This window comes from Dendropsophus ebraccatus, chromosome 10 (genome assembly GCF_027789765.1).
Source record: "Dendropsophus ebraccatus isolate aDenEbr1 chromosome 10, aDenEbr1.pat, whole genome shotgun sequence".
In the NCBI taxonomy this organism is placed as follows: Eukaryota; Metazoa; Chordata; class Amphibia; order Anura; family Hylidae; genus Dendropsophus; species Dendropsophus ebraccatus.
Window position 1 is genome coordinate 23,454,447 of NC_091463.1, and position 19,827 is coordinate 23,474,273.

The 19,827-nt window shown below is 45.5% G+C and overlaps 1 long non-coding RNA gene across 5 annotated transcripts in view; it reads left to right on the forward strand.

Moving 5' to 3' along the window:
• Window positions 1-19,412, forward strand: part of LOC138802637 (uncharacterized) — a 35,633-nt gene extending 16,221 nt beyond the window's left edge. For 3 of the 5 annotated variants that reach the window (XR_011364791.1, XR_011364790.1, XR_011364792.1), the window contains exon 4: window positions 3,277-4,188. This is a non-coding gene — a long non-coding RNA (uncharacterized lncRNA). Of the gene's footprint in view, window positions 1-3,276; window positions 4,189-13,161; window positions 13,244-19,327 lie in introns of those variants that run through there. The other 2 variants (XR_011364794.1, XR_011364793.1) reach the window with 2 other exon arrangements.
• Window positions 19,413-19,827: the final 415 nt, after the last annotated feature.

The window sequence follows — 19,827 nt, forward strand, 5'->3', positions numbered from 1 at the left end:
TCCAGGAGCTTGTGACTTTACATTGGGGAGAGACCCGGGGCCATTTTCTCTTGAACCAGTCTATTAAAAAAGGTTGGCCAAAAAATTATGGCCACACTCTTTCCGGGTCTTAATAGTCCCCTGAAGTGACGCTTTGCTGATATTTCTGCCACCACTAGCACCATCAACTGCTGTCTGGCTGGCTCCTCATTTGCATATGGCACTCTGGCTGGCTCCTCATTTGCATATGGCACTCTGGCTGGCTCCTCATTTGCATACGCCACTCTGGCTGAGGCCTCAGCATGTGCTTGTCTGTGGCAGTTGACAGCGGATGCCTAGGGACGCTCAGGTCCTGGGTTCAAATCCCGCATGGGCAAGAAGTGTGGATGCTCTCCCTGTGTAAGTGTGCGCAGGGCGGGCCTAATTGTCCTGCCAAAATCCAAAACATACAGCCAGCAGGGGGATTGGGAATTTACACCGTCAACCCTAAAGGGGGACAGGAAGCCATGGGAGCCCCGTAAAGCGCTTCCCTATAAGTTGCTGCTGTTGTCAATAAAGGAAGGATTATTCCTATGCAGATCAGGTTTTTGGTGCCCTGGGGGCGGGACCATCGCCCTCACCCATTCTTGCCTGCCGGACCACCCCTTTCACTGAGTACTGGGGCGTCAGATGAATATTCATCAGAAGGGGCGGACCTGTGCACTGAGGGTGGTAGCTCCGCCCTCCCCCAGATGCCCCAAGCCACCTCATTAGCATTTAGATCAAACTACAAAGTTTACAAAATTAGCGCTCAGGATGAAGGTAGGAAACTTACCTTCACCCTTGGCACCCCGTGCGCTTTAGGGACATGTCAGCTGGCTAGATGCTTCTAACTTGCTGATGGTTTCCCTTTAAAGCCAACTCTCGCTTTTGTAAAGTTGTCTGCCTTTTCCCAGCTTAATAATTGATGTTTTTGTCATGGGCTGAAGAGTCAAAGAGGCGGAGCCAAGACTCTAAAGTGCCGCTGTGTGGTCCCTCTCCTCCCGACTCCGGATTATTGACATACAGGCCTTGGCCTACAGGTCAGGCAGGAGCCCTGGCGACATAGTAATGAGGGGTGCAGGCGGTCACGTGATGAAGCCCCTGCTCACTGCCCCCTTGTTAGTTTGCACAGTGCTGCTGCAAGATGCGTATCAGGACAGGGCAGGTTGATGCAGCAGGGGTAGCAGGTTGATGCAGCATAGGTGTTGACATAGCAGAGCTGTGTGTGTGCTGCGGCCACGCATACCCTTGGAAACCGCGTGACAATGGGTCCCCAGGCATACAGAGCTAAATAGACTGTATCATACATGCTAGTATTAGATACACAGCTGAGTAGACTGTATCATACATGCTAGTATTAGATACACAGCTGAGTAGACTGTATCACACATGCTAGTATTAGATACACAGCTGAGTAGACTGTATCACACATGCTAGTATTAGATACACAGCTGAGTAGACTGTATCATACAGGCTAGTATTAGATACACAGCTGAGAAGACTGTATCATACAGGCTAGTATTAGATACACAGCTGAGAAGACTGTATCACTGAGGCTAGTATTAGATACACAGCTGAGTAGACTGTATCACACATGCTAGTATTAGATACACAGCTGAGTAGACTGTATCATACAGGCTAGTATTAGATACACAGCTGAGAAGACTGTATCACACAGGCTAGTATTAGATACACAGCTGAGTAGACTGTATCACACATGCTAGTATTAGATACAAAGCTTAGTAGACTGTATCACACATGCTAGTATTAGATACAAAGCTTAGTAGACTGTATCACACAGGCTAGTATTAGATACACAGCTGAGTAAACTGTATCACACAGGCTAGTATTAGATACAAAGCTTAGTAGAGTAGTATAAGCAGCATAACAGACAGAACACTGAAAACCGAGGCTGTCCCTTTGTTACCTACCTAACCTACATAGCGGACTCTCTTTAAAGGGCCTGTCCAGGATTACAAAGTGCTTTCTTGCAAAAACAGCACCACCCCTATCTAGGCTGTGTGTGGCATTACAATTCAGTTCAATTTACTGCAATGGACCAAGACCCCACACCCAACTGAGGACAGGGGTGGTACTGGAAGAAAGTAGCCATGTATTTCTAATCCTGGATAACCCCTTTAAAGGGGTAGTCCACCAAAAAAAAAATTCTTTCAAATCAACTGGTGCCATAAAGTGCCAGAGATTTGTAATTCACTTCTATTAAAAAAACATAAGTCTTCCAGTACTTATCAGCTGCTGTGTGTCCAGCAGGAAGTGGTGTTTTCTTTCCTGTCTGACCCAGTGCTCTCTGTTGCCTCCTCTGTCCATGTCAGGAACTGTCCAAAGCAGGAGCAAATCCCCATAGAAAACCTCTCCTGCTCTCCAGACTGGAAATAATACAACTTCCTGTTGGGCATACAGCAACTGATAAGTACTGGAAGGCTTGAGATTTTTTAATAGAAGTAAATTACAAATCTCTGGCACTTCATGGTAGCAGTTGATTTGGAAGAAATTTTTTTTTGGTGGACTACCCCTTTAAGTCTTTGTAGTCTGTTATATGTAGAATTCTTGCTAATATATCCATTTCTTTACCCACTATAAATATCATGTAATTTTTTCTTAAAGGAGAGGTCTGGCCTCCAGATCTTTTTTTTTAAAGGCAGGGGCACAGGGGAAGTAACAAAGGGCATTAACTAAACTCTCCCCATGCCTCTTGAGCCCTCGATCGCCGCTCTGGGACCCCCAATCTCCACGACCCAGGTGATGGACTGGCCTCCCAGCCACTCCATGACTGGGACAAGACGCCGCCTTAGTCACTGATTGTCTGAGCGGCCAGTCCATCAGCCGGGATGGACATTTTCCCAGAGTCATGACGTCATCACAACTGGGGGAAAATACCTTTCGGTGGGGGTCCTGATGTCGCTTGTCTCAGGCACAGGGAGAGGTAAGCAATAATTTATCTTAAGGCTATATTCACACACCCATAGTGCAGCCTGTGACCGTGGACCCGTGGTTGTGGTCCGCACTATGAATGTGCATCTGTAGTGCTCTGTGCTTCATTACCATAGTGTTCCCGGCAGCAAAATGCAGTCCGCATTACAGCAGGTCCTATTACCATTGGTCCTAATAACAATGGATGTGTGAATGTAGCCTTACTTTTTCCCCTGCCCCTGTGAGAAGTTGCCTGAGGCCAGAGTTCTCCTTTAACCTATGTATTAGCTACACAAGTTGTGTTTCCTCTTCACTATTATGCTGTTTTTCTCTCTCTCCCTATAGTCCTATTGCAGATCAGCGCTCTTGTACTATTTACACTAAAGTTTGTGGCGGAAAAACTTCTCCCTCCCTTTTCGGAGTTCAGCTGGAGCTATGGCCTGGCCTGGGGGTCCTGCATTTTCTTGCTCGGAACTGTGGTGTTAAGTTTTTTGAGAAATGATTTCTTGGAATAACCAATTTTTGGAAGAATGAGATTGGTGATGTGGACAAGACGTATATGAAGGTATAAAAACCTACATGGGGCTGTATGCACAAACCAGGATTTCATCAAGCAAATGAGATTAACAATATATGTTATAAATGATAAATTCTTCTTGGCATATTGGCTGGAGTGTCCTTCCCCTAGGAGATGGCCTAGGCCCAAGTCTATAGTCACACCATACAGCCATGCATCCAACACCAGTAATAAAATGCCGCATGTATGGGTTAGGATGAAACCAAGGCTGCTTGCAGTTCACTTATCTGTATCCAATGTAGTCAGAATTTTTTATAAATTTGGTAGACTTATATGGAACAGGTGGCGTTTAATAGTTTTATATTGAGGATAGTTTCCTTTCACATACAGTCATGTCCAAAAGTTTTGAGAATGACACAAATATTATATTTTCACATGATCTGCTGCCCTCTGGTTTTTATGTGTTTGTCAGAGGTTTTTATCACATACAGAAATATAATTGCATTGCATTGGATTAAGATCTGGGGAGTTTCCAGGCTATGGACCCAAAATCTCTATGTTTTGTTCCCTGAGCCATTTAGTTATCACCTTTGCTTTATGGTAAGGTGCTCCATTATGCTGGAAAAGGCATTGTTGATCGCTAAACTGCTCTTGGACGGTTGGGAGAAGTTGCTCTTGGAGGACATTCTGGTACCATTCTTTATTCATGGCTGTGTTTTTAGGCAAGACTGTGAGAGAGCCGATTCCCTTGGCTGAGAAGCAACCCCACACATGAATGATTTCAGGATGCTTTACAGTTGGCATGAGACAAGACTGGTGGTAGCGCTCACCTCGTCTTCTACGAATAAGCTGTTTTCCAGATGTCCCAAACATTCGGAAAGGGGATTCAGAGAAAATGACTTTACCCCAGTCCTCAGCAGTCCACTCCCTGTACCTTTTGCAGAATATCAGTCTGTCCCTGATGTTTTTTCTGGAGAGACGTGGCTTCTTTGCTGCCCTCCTTGAGACCAGGCCTTGCTCCAAGAGTCTCCGCCTCACAGTGCGTGCAGATGCACTCACACCTGCCTGCTGCCATTCCTGAGCAAGCTCTGCACTTCTGGTAGCCCGATCCCACAGCTGAAACACTTTTAAGAGACGATCCTGGCGCTTGCTGGTCTTTCTTGGGCGCCCTGGAGCCTTTTTGGCAACAATTGAACCTCTCTCCTTGAAGTTCTTGATAATGCGATATATTCAGGGGCGTAACTAGAAATGGCTGGGCCCCATAGCAAACTTTTGATTGGCCCCCCCCCCCCCGCCCCACCCCCTCTCGATCGACCACTATGCCATCAACACACTCAGCTCTACACAGGTTCTGTACACCATATAAATTACAGTACAGTTACATCAGGTGACTTACAGGAGACGTCTTCTCTGATCGGAGTTCTTCCCTTTTCATTTTCTTTTCCATCTGCCCTGGGCCGTTATGAGAACTTCTCCGAGCCACGAATCCACAGAATCTGCCAGACAGACATATTAGGCTCCACACTCTGTCACCATCCTCATCTCTACCAACTGCACATCTGTATTGGCCCCTTTACACCCACATTTAGCGGGTAGGCTGACTCTATGTGATCCCATTTTAGTATATGGCCCTCCTCTCTGTCACCCCTCCTTATAGATAGCTTCCTTATGTTGCCCCCCCCGCTGTCCCCCTTATAGATGCCCCCCCATGTTGTCCCCTTATAGATGGTCCCCTATGTTGCCCCCACTATAGATGGCCCCCTCTTCCCTTATATTGTCCCCTTATAGATGGCCCCCTTTCCCCCAATGTCGTACGTTTATATCCCCCTCTCCCCCTATGTTCTCCCCTTATAGATGGCCTGCTCTCCCCCTATGGTGTCCCCCCTTATAGATGGCCCTCTCTCCCCCCCCCTTATAGATGCCCCCCCTTCCTTATAGATGGTCCCTCTCTCCCCCCTCCCTTATAGATGCCCCCCTCTCCCCCCCTTCCTTATAGATGTCCCCCTCCCCCCCTTCCTTATAGATGCCCCCTTCTCCCCCCCCCTTCCTTATAGATGCCCCCTTCTCCCCCCCTTCCTTATAGATGCCCCCTTCTCTTCCCCCCCTTCCTTATAGATGCCCCCTTCTCTTCTCCCCCCCTTCCTTATAGATGCCCCCTTCTCTTCTCCCCCCCTTCCTTATAGATGCCCCCTTCTCTTCTCCCCCCCTTCCTTATAGATGCCCCCTTCTCTTCTCCCCTCCTTCCTTATAGATGCCCCCTTCTCTTCTCCCCCCCTTCCTTATAGATGCCCCCTTCTCCCCCCCCTTCCTTATAGATGCCCCCTTCTCCCCCCCCTTCCTTATAGATGCCTCTTTCTCCCCCCCCCTATAGATGCCCCCTTCTCCCCCCTATAGATGCCCCCTTCTCCCCCCCCCTTCCTTATAGATGCCCCCCTATAGATGCCCCCTTCTCCCCCCCCCTTCCTTATAGATGCCCCCCCTATAGATGCCCCCTTCTCCCCACCCCACCCCCCCACCGAGGAAAGCAAGTTTAAAAAAAAGAAAGAAAACTCACCTAACAACACGCTCCCCCGTCAAGCCTTTTTCCTGTCACCCCGTCTGATGCCGCGTCCTAGCCCAGGCAGCGCGCGTATCATAGAGTTCTGTGTGGGCCTGTGGCCGCGACTTCCGGCACACGTCTCTGTGCCGGAAGTCGCGGCCGCAGCACAAGCCCACACAGAACTCTATGATACGCGCGCTGCCGGGGCTAGGACGCGGCATCAGACGGTGGGTGACAGAAGCGCTGTGGACCGGTCCCGTGCTCCTCCTGGCCCAGTGACTCCTTTTCCCTATGGTTGGGGAAAGGAGTCTCCGGGTCGGGAGGAGCACGGGACCGGCCCCCGGCTACAGCACCCGGGAGGCATGCTCAGCCGCCGGGTGCTGCAGGATATGTCAGCTCCAGGGGCCCGCGTCACGGGCCCCCTGATGCGGCGGGGCCCCGTAGCAGCCGCTACGGCTGCTACGGTGGTAGTTCCGCCAGTGGATATATTGTTGACTGAGGTGCAATCTTTCTAGCTGCGATACTCTTCCCTGTTAGGCCATTTTTGTGCAGTGCAATGATGACTGCATGTGTTTCTTTAGAGATAACCATGGTTAACAGAAGAGAAACAATGATGCCAAGCACCAGCCTCCTTTTAAATATTGACTTTGCAAGTAATTGCTGTTAAGCTGATCCCTCTTTATAACATTCTGGAGTATATGCAAATTGCCATTTTAAAAACTGAAGCAGTAGACTTTGTAAAAATGTATATTTGTATCAAAACTTTGGCCATGACTGTACATTCATTTCCATTACACAGGACACATTCAGCAATCACACTTCTTTATGCTGAGTTGGAGAACTCCCATAGGCCAGAAGAGCTCTGATACCCTGTATGTTGTGTATACCTAGGATATAGGACTAGAAGTAGACAGTACCCTGCATCTCTATTCACCAGTACATGTTACACTTCACAATCCTGATCAGTTAGAAGTGCAGATCCTGCAGGGTGACAGGCTTCTAGTGTTGTCTCTCAGAATCACCACAAGAGGGCAACAAATCCTTAGATTTAGAGCCTGGTAGGAACACAGCACAGCAGTGGAAATAAGCAGTTTGGAGCTATGTTCCCACACAGTATATTTACTCAGGATTTTGCAACCAAAACCAGGAGTGGATGGAAAACACAGAAAGGCTATGTTCACACACTGTTGAAATTTAGAGCATGGCCACCACTTAATGGCAAATAATTACAGTTATTTTAAAACAACGGCTGTTAAAATCCTTGTGTGAACATAGCCTTAATGGACAGAGGTGGTAGCAGAGAGCAGTGTCAGACTGGAAGGAATATACCACTTCATGCAGGACATACTGCAGCTGATAAGTACTGGAAGAATTGAGATTTTTAAAGAGAAGTAACTATAATTACCCCTATAATTCTACCCCTTTAACCTTTAACTCAGTAGAATTTATTGTAATACTTTTTCTACATCAAGGATTCTGTAAATTTTGCACCTCTGAACAGTTTAATATGTCATACAAATAAAGATGCTGTATTCAATAGCAAATGTGGCATGTAAGTGAGTAGAAAGAACATGGGGACCCCTCTGTAATCGAATTGCCCCCCCCACTCTATATTAGGACTGTGGGTACAGAGTGGTTAGGATGACAGCTGGGGCCTTGGTCTGTCATGTAAGTGCCTCTCCTCCTTACTCCTAGGTACATGGTGATACAGTAGTATCAATAACATTAGAAAGAAATACACAGTTTTTCCCATGTACAAAATAAAAATATATCACTATTCAAAAAGGTTCTTATTTGATGAGAAAATAAATGAATTGGATAAAAAAATCCTGGCTATTAGAAAAAAAAGAAGACACCCCCCCCTACTGCTTTAGCCTATGTTCACACACTATACAAACACTGGCCTTCGTTTTAATTGCAAAGTCTATGGACAACGGCTGGAAATAATCAATGATCATGATCAATATTTTGACAGCCGTAGCAAACAACGGCCATTGTTCAATACATTGCGTGAACAACAGCTGTTTGCATTGACTTCAATGCAAATAATTTAGTTATGAAAAGAACGTCCGTTGTGTAAATTGAAAACAAAGGCCGTTCATGAAAAGTTTATTGTGTGAACATATGAGACGGCTGGAAAGGTTATGCTAATAAGTTTCATGGGAGTCGGGAGGCCTGTACTTTTATTAGGAGAGCTGGTGATGCCGCACTGCAGGGGCATGGGGAAGGGTAAGTATAACTTCTTTGTTAGGTTCCTGCAACACCACTGCCCGCCCTGGATTTTACTTTTTCGCCTTTCTCCTTTAAGATGGCTGAAAAATTGTCAAAGGGATCTGGGGGAGTTCTGTGTTTTTGTGGCAACCCCTGACCATGATGACCTGGATGAAGAGTTCAAGAAGATTAAGACATAAAGGGCCACATCCTTGTTGTTCTAACTAATCTGAATGAATGAGTAAGTATGAATGAGAGCAGTAGGACGTGGCTAAAAGGAAAGTTAAAGTAGGGCGCCACTTCTCTCACATCCTACCCAGATGCCCAAGGGTGGACCAGATAACCTCATAATTGTTTACTGACCTTTGATGACATCTCCTTCTCTTCTTCGGAAAAAGAGGTTGAGGGGGATGTTGCAAGGTGGTACAGGTGGAACCAAATTCTCTTCCTCTGAGGATAAAGGTGCTTGAAGGGGTACGCTTGTTAAGAATTGGGGGATGAGGATTAAAATGGAGGTAGGCCTGTGTTTAGCAGACCAAAGAGACCAAAGAAGCATGGGACCTGGGTATGAGAAAAGGTTAAGGAGGTTCATTTGGTCACTCCTGGAAGAAGCAGCATTAAGAGTCTAAGGGGTCATTCACATGTTCCGAAATTACAGACGATCAGACTTTGGAACGCCCAACACCATCATAGAAGATGATTCCAGGAGCTCTGATACTGTTTGAATGTCGGTTGTTCCAAAGTCCGTTCTGTAGCACGTCGTCCGTAATTATGGAACGTGCAGGGATTGTAATTGAAATATGTGTGAATGACCCCAAAGACTCTCCTTCAGCACAGAGTGACCCTGGGCCTTTGTACTAGTACTAGTGATATTGGTGGGGGATGTTCAGAGAAACGTCCTACCCAAAAACTGTGAAAAATACCCAATGTCAGATCGCTGAACATTTTCCTGGCTTCAAGCAGACACTGAAAAAAAAACAGCCAATACAGAAAATAATACCGCCGATACTGTCAGGGGATAAGCAGATGTAAGTGCTTCCTAATAATATTACACACAAAACGTTTCATACAAAATGTTCCCTAAATGGCAGCACGAATTACGCTGTTTACCTAATTGACTGGATATGCAGTTTGCAGTACGGTGGGAGAACGATCCACACAGTGAGACAGACAGTGAACAAACATGGGGAGAACACAACAGAAGCCTTCCTGAATCCCACTGTTTCCATGTATATAGCCAGCCATTATATACTGGATCCCTCTGGAAGCCGAAAATCACTTCTGGCTGCTAAGAAATAAAGAAGCTTACTGGATTTATACATACACTTTAATTCCTAATGGATTACATGAAAGTGTGGAAGTTATCTAATACAGGTTTCACATTGCTTACAGCCAAAGCACTGACTATGGTGGGACCCATGGGGGAGCTTATTTATTGTGTCACTCAATAATTGCAGGGGGTCTCAGCACTCAATGATTGTGGGGGTCTCAGCACTCAATGATTGTGGGGGTCTCAGCACTCAATGATTGTGGGGGTCTCAGCACTCAATGATTGAGAGGGGTCTCAGCACTCAATGATTGGGGGGGTCTCAGCACTCAATGATTGGAGGGGAACTCGGCACTCAATGATTCGAGGGGGACTCAGCACTCAATGATTGGAGGGGGCTTAGAACTCAATGATAGGAGGGGGACTCAGCACTCAATGATAGGAGGGGGACTCGGCACTCAATGATTGGAGGGGGACTCGGCACTCAATGATTGGAGGGGGACTCGGCACTCCTTGTAACTTGTTTTGGATGGCTGTTATAAATATAACGTTCTACAGCGATCATGTGACGTTACGTCAGCTAATCGCGATCATGTGACCTAGAGTCAGACAGACGTGGTCATGTGACCGCAATGAACCGGACATGCGCATTCACGCATGGGTCACGCTATTGGCGCCATTTTGGAGTCGGCATGGAGCGGTGGGCAGCTCCCGATACACAGGTATTATCAATTATTTGTATGATTTACTTAATCATTTGATATTCTCCGTATAAATAACGGTCCCTAACCTATGTACAGTACCCCTGAGGAAGTCCGGTTGGGCGGACGGAACGCGTGGGGATCTTTTTCTTGACACCCCATCACCACCCTGTTGCTTGCTACCTATGGTGGTATCTTACTAATTTGGTCTGATTTTGATTTCACTGTCTTTGTACATGACTTCTTATACACTAGGTGATATTGCTTATGGTTTTTTTATTTATTAGGTAACACCTTTCATAGTGCATTTATTATTATTTTTTGTTATTGTGGATTACTGGTACCATGTTATAGAATAATAACGCATTGCACGTGTACTTTATTTATACAGGGTGTGTGACATACTTAGATTGGGGTGTCATTGTGGGTGGTACTACCGGGTACCCCCCTGTGGGAGTGATATTTTAATTGTTTTTAGTTTGTGGGATCAGTAATACCTAATATTGTACCTGTTATAATAAAGTACTTTTATTTATTACATTGTTTGGTGTGCTATGGTTTATGTATTTGGCATAGCTGTTTCTCTGATATAGTTATATTGGTTTATATGCTTACCATTTAGCACCCATCATTTACACTGGGTTGTGCATGTCCAACATTTTTGCTTGGAGCTTATTTATTGTGTCACTCAATAATTGCAGGGGGTCTCAGCACTCAATGATTGTGGGGGTCTCAGCACTCAATGATTGGGGGGGTCTCAGCACTCAATGATTGGGGGGTCTCAGCACTCAATGATTGGAGGGGAACTCGGCACTCAATGATTCGAGGGGGACTCAGCACTCAATAATTGGAGGGGGCTTAGAACTCAATGATAGGAGGGGGACTCAGCACTCAATGATAGGAGGGGGACTCGGCACTCAATGATTGGAGGGGGACTCGGCACTCAATGATTGGAGGGGGACTCAGTACTCAATGATAGGAGGGGGACTCGGCACTCAATGATTGGAGGGGGCTTAGAACTCAATGATAGGAGGGGGACTCAGCACTCAATGATAGGAGGGGGACTCGGCACTCAATGATTGGAGGGGGACTCGGCACTCAATGATTGGAGGGGGACTCAGCACTCAATGATAGGAGGGGGACTCGGCACTCAATGATTGGAGGGGGCTTAGAACTCAATGATTGGAGGGGGACTCAGCACTCAATGATTGGAGGGGGACTCAGCACTCAATGATTGGAGGGGGACTCAGCACTCAATGATTGAAAGGGACTCAGCACTCAATGATTGGGGGGGGACTCAGCACTCAATGATTGGAGGGGAACTCGGCACTCAATGATTCGAGGGGGACTCAGCACTCAATAATTGGAGGGGGCTTAGAACTCTGATAGGAGGGGGACTCAGCACTCACTGATAGGAGGGGGACTCGGCACTCAATGATTGGAGGGGGACTCGGCACTCAATGATTGGAGGGGGACTCAGCACTCAATGATAGGAGGGGGACTCGGCACTCAATGATTGGAGGGGGCTTAGTACTCAATGATTGGAGGGGGACTCAGCACTCAATGATTGGAGGGGGACTCAGCACTCAATGATTGGAGGGGGACTCAGCACTCAATGATTGGAGGGGGACTCAGCACTCAATGATTGAAAGGGACTCAGCACTCAATGATTGGAGGGGGACTCGGCACTCAATGATTGGAGGGGGCTTAGAACTCAATGATAGGAGGGGGACTCAGCACTTAATAATTGGAGGGGGACTCAGCACTTAATAATTGGAGGGGGACTCAGCACTCAATGACTGGAGGGGGACTCAGCACTTAATAATTGGAGGGGGACTCAGCACTCAATGACTGGAGGGGGACTCAGCACTTAATGATAGGAGGGGGACTCAGCACTCAATGATTGGAGGGGGCTTATAACTCAATGATTGGAGGGGGCTTATAACTCAATGATAGGAGGGGGACTCAGCACTTAATAATTGGAGGGGGACTCAGCACTTAATAATTGGAGGGGGACTCAGCACTCAATGACTGGAGGGGGACTCAGCACTCAATGACTGGAGGGGGACTCAGCACTCAATGATTGGAGGGGGACTCAGCACTCAATGATTGGAGGGGGCTTATAACTCAATGATTGGAGGGGGACTCAGCACTCAATGATTGGAGGGGGTCTCAGCACTCAATGATTGGAGGGGGACTCAGCACTCAATGATTGAAAGGGACTCAGCACTCAATGATTGGAGGGGGACTCAGCACTCAATGATTGAAAGGGACTCGGCACTCAATGATTGGAGGGGGCTTAGAACTCAATGATAGGAGGGGGACTCAGCACTTAATAATTGGAGGGGGACTCAGCACTCAATGACTGGAGGGGGACTCAGCACTCAATGATTGGAGGGGGACTCAGCACTTAATGATAGGAGGGGGACTCAGCACTCAATGATTGGAGGGGGCTTATAACTCAATGATTGGAGGGGAACTCAGCACTCAATGATAGGAGGGGGACTCAGCACTTAATGATAGGAGGGGGTCTCAGCACTCAATAATTGGAGGGGGACTCAGCACTCATGATTGGAGACATGGTGTTCCAACCTCCCAGCTTTTGTACAGAGCCGAGCCAAGTACATCGCTCTTCCGGTGCTCTTCCGGTGCTCTTCTGGTGTACTTCTTCACCTGCTGAAGCTCTATCCGTAATACAGAAGCCGGGGTTCGATATGGAAATCAGCAGGGGGTACAGAGGAAGGCCCCCCCCGCGTTCACCTTCTTTTTCTCTATCCTGTGGATAGGGAAAAGTTAATTTTCCTGGAATACCCCTTTAATGATTGCAAAGGGTCTCAGCGCTCAATGATTGGAGGGGGTCAACACTTAGATTGGAGGGGGACTCGGGCGGCACTTAATGATTGAAGGAGGTTTCAGCACTCAAACCCCAAAGAATCTTGATTTGTGACAGAAGTTCGCTGAAATGACAGCAACGCTTTACCCTTTTCTTTCCTAGGCCATTCTTCATCTAGACACATATCTATATTCAAGGAGTGGATTGTATCACCTGGATTTCAGCCTCTTAGGTTATGTGCACACAAAGTATTTTGGACATTTTATTTGACCTGTTAAACAGCTTTTTTTATGGTTAAAATTTTTTAAATATGTGTCAATACATATTTCAATTGGCCTCTCACACTCTTTAGAGGGTTCTTTCAACAATGAAACCTACTTTCAACTTTCTCATAAATGAACATGTATTGGTAAATAAAGTTATTTTCCTACCTCTCGCTGGCCTTTCATACTTTCATGTCTTCATCTTCCCACTTCCTGTCTAATGTACACCCTATAACAGACTTCCTATTCCTTTTGTACACCCTAGCTGAGAATTCAGCCAACTCTAACCCTTGACTATAACCTCTAACTCTAACTCTTGACTAGGACCCTGGACACTAGTATGGCAGAAATGTTTGAGTTAAAGCTGGTTAAAATTTGGAGTGGTCAGACGGAACATAGTGATCTCAAGAATGTGGACCCCAGTGTCCTGTTAGAATAGAGCAGGGTTGTGGGTTGTGCTTGCACGCTCCGCTCCATTCATTCTTAATGAAAGCCACCAGTAACAGCCAAACACTATATTTGACTGTTTCCATTGCTCCCATGGAGAATAACGGAAGCTTTTGGACCCAATCGATCAGCTTTTTATCCCTTATCCTATGAATAGCAGATAGCATGTTCAAATGGGAATACCCCTTTAAGGACAGTTGTCAGGTTGTGTCAATGATTTAGTACTTTAAATTGAGGGTTTTCAACCTAACTAAGGGTTGATGGGAGGCAGATAACAAGCAATGATCTCACTGGTCGTTCATCCTGCAGCTGTGCCGCAACAACTACAGGATCATCAGTACAGCCTTTCATTTCATCACATCGCCTGTTTACTGCCGATATCAATAATTTAAATGGTGCACACAAGATCTCATCAGCCCTTCAGCCATTTGCCCGATAATCGTCCCTGTTACTTAAAGGGGTACCCCTGTGAAAAAAATTATTTTCAAATCAACGGGTTTCAGAAAGGTAAACAGATTTGTAATTTACTTCTATTTAAAAATCTCAAGTCTTCGAGTACTTATCAGCTGCTGTATGTCCTGCAGGATGTGGCATATTCTTTCTAGTCTGACAAAGTGCTCTCTGCTGTCACCTCTGTCCAGTTCAGGAACTGTCCAAAGCAGGAGATATTTTCTAAGGGCATTTGCTACTGCTCTGGACAGTTCCTGACATGGACAGAGGTGGCAGACTCGAAAGAATACACCACTTCCTGCAGGACATACGGCAGCTGATAAGTACTGGAAGATTTTTTTTTAATAGAAGTTATTTACAAATTTGTATAACTTTCTGACACCAGTTGAATCGAAGTACCCCTTAAATCACCAGTCTTCCAATTCGGGTCTTTACAGCTTGTAATTTGACCAAATAAATATCCTATTTCTCTGGCTATACAAAATTCTGTGGTTCTTTATTAAAAAACTATAACCCAGATTTTTATAACTTTTTATTTTAATGACCTGCGGAGACATAGAATAGTGGAGAACAAAGAAATTCAGAAGGACTATCAGAAATAGAGTAGTAAGATGAAATGGAAATGAACAGAAGGCAGAATATGCCTCTTTAGTTATTACGGGTTTGTTGTATAGAATACACTGTACTTCCATTTATTGATTTTCTTACATTTTCTTTGATCCAAAGTCTTGTTTTACAGTTATACTATTGAAAGGAGATAGCTTTTAGGGCCTATTATAGCCACAAGGTGAAGAGCCACTTCTTTGTTGGCCTTTTTAGCTTTATTGTATCCTATACCTTAGTTGCTCTATGTTCTCTTACTATAAGGACATCGATTGTACGTCCAAGTATGAAAAAGAACCTTGTGTCATTGTGAACTTACTAGAGGGAATATGGCGATTTCTCAGCCACCAGTCATATGGCGAGTCCGAGCCATGGTGAGTAAAAACTACACCATACCGTGTTTCCCCGAAAATAACACAGTGCCTTATATTCATTTTTACTCAAAAACAGGCACTATGAAGGAGATTTATCAAACATGGTGTAAAGTGAAACTGGCCCAGTTGCCCCTAGCAACCAATCAGATTCCACCTTTTATTTTCCAAAGAGTCTGTGAGGAATGAAAGGTGGAATCTGATTGGTTGCTAGGGGCAACTGAGCCAGTTTCACTTTACACCATGTTTGATAAATCTCCCCCTATGTCTTATTTTCGGGGTATGTCTTATTTCCCTCCTCCCTCTAGCTGGGGGAGAGAAAAAGACATCCCCCCGGACCTCCCCGGAATCCTTACATGCTTGTGGGATGGCTTCGACGTTGTGCATCAAGACGTGCTCGGGATTGTGTGTCAGGATGTGTGGCGGGGTTGTGCATTGGGACGTGCGGCTGTCTTGTGCATTGGGACGTGCGGCGGCGTTGTGCATTGGGACGTGCAGCGGCGTTGTGCATTGGGACGTGCGGCTGTGTTGTGCATTGGGACGTGCGGCGGCGTTGTGCATTGGGACGTGCGGCTGTCTTGTGCATTGGGACGTGCGGCGGCGTTGTGCATTGGGACGTGCGGCTGTGTTGTGCATTGGGACGTGCAGCGGCGTTGTGCATTGGGACGTGCGGCTGTGTTGTGCATTGGGACGTGCAGCGGCGTTGTGCATTGGGACGTGCGGCTGTGTTGTGCATTGGGATACGTGGAGGACGTTGGGGGCCATGGAACAAGCTGCCTGCGGCGCCGAGGGGGCGCCTTTCTTTCGAGGGGGGGGGTGACTGTAGGGTAGGGGGTGCCTTATTTTCGGGGGGATGTCTTACTTTACTCTAGAGGCTAGGGTAGTAGGGGAGTCTTATTTTAGGAGGGCTTCTTATTTTCAGGGAAACACGGTACCTACTTTGCCCCAGTTCTCTGGAATCTGTTACTACGGATTTTCAGATTTATCCCCATCATCTTCAATTTTTAATATAACTTATCTTTTTAGTAAACCTTACACTACTTGAAGGGGTTTTCCAACAATAAAATCTACTTTACACTAATAAGGAAACATATATTGGTAAAGTTATGGTCTTTCATGCTTACCTTCTACCCCTGATGCAAACTGTTTGCTCTTTTGTCTTTATTGCCCAACTTCCTGTCTAGTGTGACTTCCTGTTGTATACTCTAGTTGAGAATTCAGCCAACTCTTTTTCCCTCCCATTATACCTTTTTAATTATAAAGCTGCCCACTACACCTAAAGAAGCCGTAGTGGGAGGAAGATGGGGTTTGGCAGAATTTCTGGCTAGAGTGTCCAGCAGGAACAGGAAGTTCATTACAAAATGTATACTAGGCAGGGTCTGAAGGCCACAGAGTAGGCAGTTGGCATCAGAAGCAGAGATAAAAAATGAAGGACCACAGAAAGGTATGTGATCCTTTGTTATGTGAGGCTTGCATGCAGCTGCTCAGCCAAATGACACAGTTTCTTTGCTGACTTTAATGTCAGATGAAGTTTGGACTTTGTAGAGCAGGGATGTGGAACCTTTGGCTTTCCAGCTGTTGCAAAACTACAATTCCCATCATGCCTGGGCAGCCAAAGCTAAAGGTTGTAGAGTGTCTATTTTACACTATGTGCCTCAGCTTGTGATTGAGAAAAAGAAGAGAAAAATCTGAAAGAAAAAAAAGCACACTAATAAACAAGAAATAAAGGCACCACAAAAAGGTACCAATGGAAACGACAACTATAGTATCAAGAATATTCCTTATTCCCCACCAGACCAGTGTGTGGCAGCCCAAGACAAGGAATGAACCATCATTGCCATTAACTGTCATTCACACAGAGCCGCTAGAGGGCTTCACACCATAAGAAATGACACATATACTATAACCCTTTAATTAAATGCACTAACACACAGTGGATGGACTCACGCAGGGAAATTGCTTTCTTTTCAATGAAACCTTAGGCACCTATAGAATAATATAGCCAGAAATATTACAGACCATTGATCTGTATACTGTACACACTGATGATCCTGGATTAGATGTGGCTCTTGGGTAGCTTCTAACAGTAAGGACACATAACACAGTGAACTATGTACATCAGCATTCATGAATGACTTAATTGTAATGTTCATTAAAAAAAAATATATTATTATTATTTTTTTTTTTTGCAACAGCTTGACCTTTAGTTCGACTAGTTTATTCTGAATGATGGCTGCTGTGTAACATACTGCTGACGAACATCATGTCATTGATGGGGTCTATGGTTTCTGAGATGATCACTAATGTAGGTCTCCCACCTGAAAAAAAAAAAAAAAAAAATAGGTTTTTAAATTTTGGATGAGAATTGCTTTTCATCTAAAGATCAGTCCACACTGAGGAATCGACACCGAATCAGCAAGGAAAGTGTTCTCACAGAATACGCAAGGACAGTGTCCCGTCCGGAATCACCTCTCACTGAATTCCGCGTGAATCTGCGCAAATTCTGCGTGCATTCTGTGCGGAATCCGTCTTCTGAATTCATTTTTCTCCACAAGCACAAATCAGTGTGGAATCCAAAAAGATTCTGAGCGGAAAATCACTGCTCCATTCATTTCAATGGCATTCCGCCAGCGAAATCAGCCAGAAGAATTGACATTCGTTTCTTCTGGCCAAAAAGTGATCCGCTGCAGAGAATTCTGTGCAGAAATTCCGCTGTGTGAAATGCAGAGTGCAAATTCCATGGAACTCAATGGAATTTAGCTCTGCACTATATTTTAAGGCAGAATATTCCCAGCGCGGAGTGTGAACGGACCTTAAAGGGGTTATCCAGCGCTACAAAAACATGGCCACTTTTACCCCTGCTGTTGTCTCCAGTTCAGGTGCAGTTTGCAATTAAGCTCCATTTACTTCAATGGAACTGAGTTTCAAAACCCCACCCAAACTGGAGACAAGAGAGGGGAAAAAGTGGCCATCTTTTTGTAGTGCTGGATAACCTCTTTAATAATGCACCATGTCACTGTGAATGTGTTGCATATAGTTGCATATAGCTACATAAGGATAGAATATAAACTCCTGCTGAAGTTTGGCCACAAGGTATCATATAGATTGAGGATATAACTTTCAATGATGCAAAAAATTTTTTTTGCCAGGGACTTATCAACACCCCATTGTATCCTATAGCGCAGTTTGTAATGAAATCCCTATGCTAATGAGGCTGTTTGGTACACAGGGGGGGCTACCACCCTGAGGGCACCAATCCGGTTCTGGCCGGCCTGCCCCTTCTTGATAAATGGGTACTCCGGGTAAAATCTTCTTCTTCTTTTTTTCAAATCAACTAATTTTAGAAAGTTATATAGATTTGTAATTTACTTCTACTTAAAAATCTCAGGTCTTCCAGTACTTATCAGCTGCTGTATATCCTGCAGAAAGTGGTATATTCTCTCTAGTCTGACACTTTGCTGTCTGCTGCCACCTCTGTCCAAATCAGGAACTGTCCAGAGCAGTAGCAAATCCCCATAGAAAACCTTTCCTTCTCTGGACAGTTCCTGACATGGACAGAGGTGGCAGCAGAAAGCAGTGTGTCAGAGTGGAAAGAATACACCACTTCTTGCAGTACACACAGCAGCTGATAAGTACTGTAAGACTTGAGATATTTACATAGAACTAAATTACAAATCTATATAACTTTCTGAATTCAGTTCATTTGAAAGAGAAAGATATTTGCTGGAGGACCCCTTTAATATCAGCAGAGCAGATGGGTCGGATTGGTGTGCTGAAGGTTCTAGTTCCGCCCCAGTGCAACAAACCGCCACAAACTGCACTTTAACAACGCAGAGGATGAAGGTAAGAAACATACCTTCATCCTCAGCACCCCACCCGCTATATGGACATACATAACCCTCTGATAGTTTCCCTTTAACAGCCCTGATATGTTATATGACCCTCAATTCAGAGTCTGTAATAAAAAAACAGCCTATAAACATTGTGCATCTCTACCACTCATCAGTATGCCAGACAACAGCGAATGGGTTGCTAAGGAAGGTGGTAAATGATAGATCAGAACTACTTACCAGAACAACTGCTAACATACAGATGCTTGGCTGCTGTCACGTTCTGGTAATAGATCCAGATGAGATGAAGTCGTTACCTGCGTGCAGCATTTGTCGCCTTACATACGCTTTTCTGCCCTCCTAGCTTTTACCTCAGAAGTCCATACGCGGCGTCCAGCTCTGCTACATCTCCCGGTAATTACAGGACACAGTCCCGGGTAATAAATCACACAACAATGATCTGAAATCAAGTGATGGCGGCTTCTCTGTATGCAGGTAAAGTGTTTATTAATCAATGCTGGGGACGGGGCAGGAGGCACGCTATCTCCCAGCACAATGAGGAACCTTCAGGCTCACAATATAGGCTTTCCATGGGTTCTCACATCTGGGATAAAAAAAAAGTGGCAAAAATACCAATAAAATCAACAGAGACGCTTAAAAGTCTAAAGCTGTGATCACATTGAGATCCCAGTATCCAGAAATTAAAAACGCCAGAACCCCCCGGAGGAAACCTGGCAGCCCCCATTATAGTATCTGTTCGGAAGTAGTTTTGCAACAGCTAGAGAGTTGCAGATTCTCCATCTCTGCTCTATAGCTTCATTCTTTGGCGAATCTCCTCTGCTCACAGCCATCTGTCCAGTATAC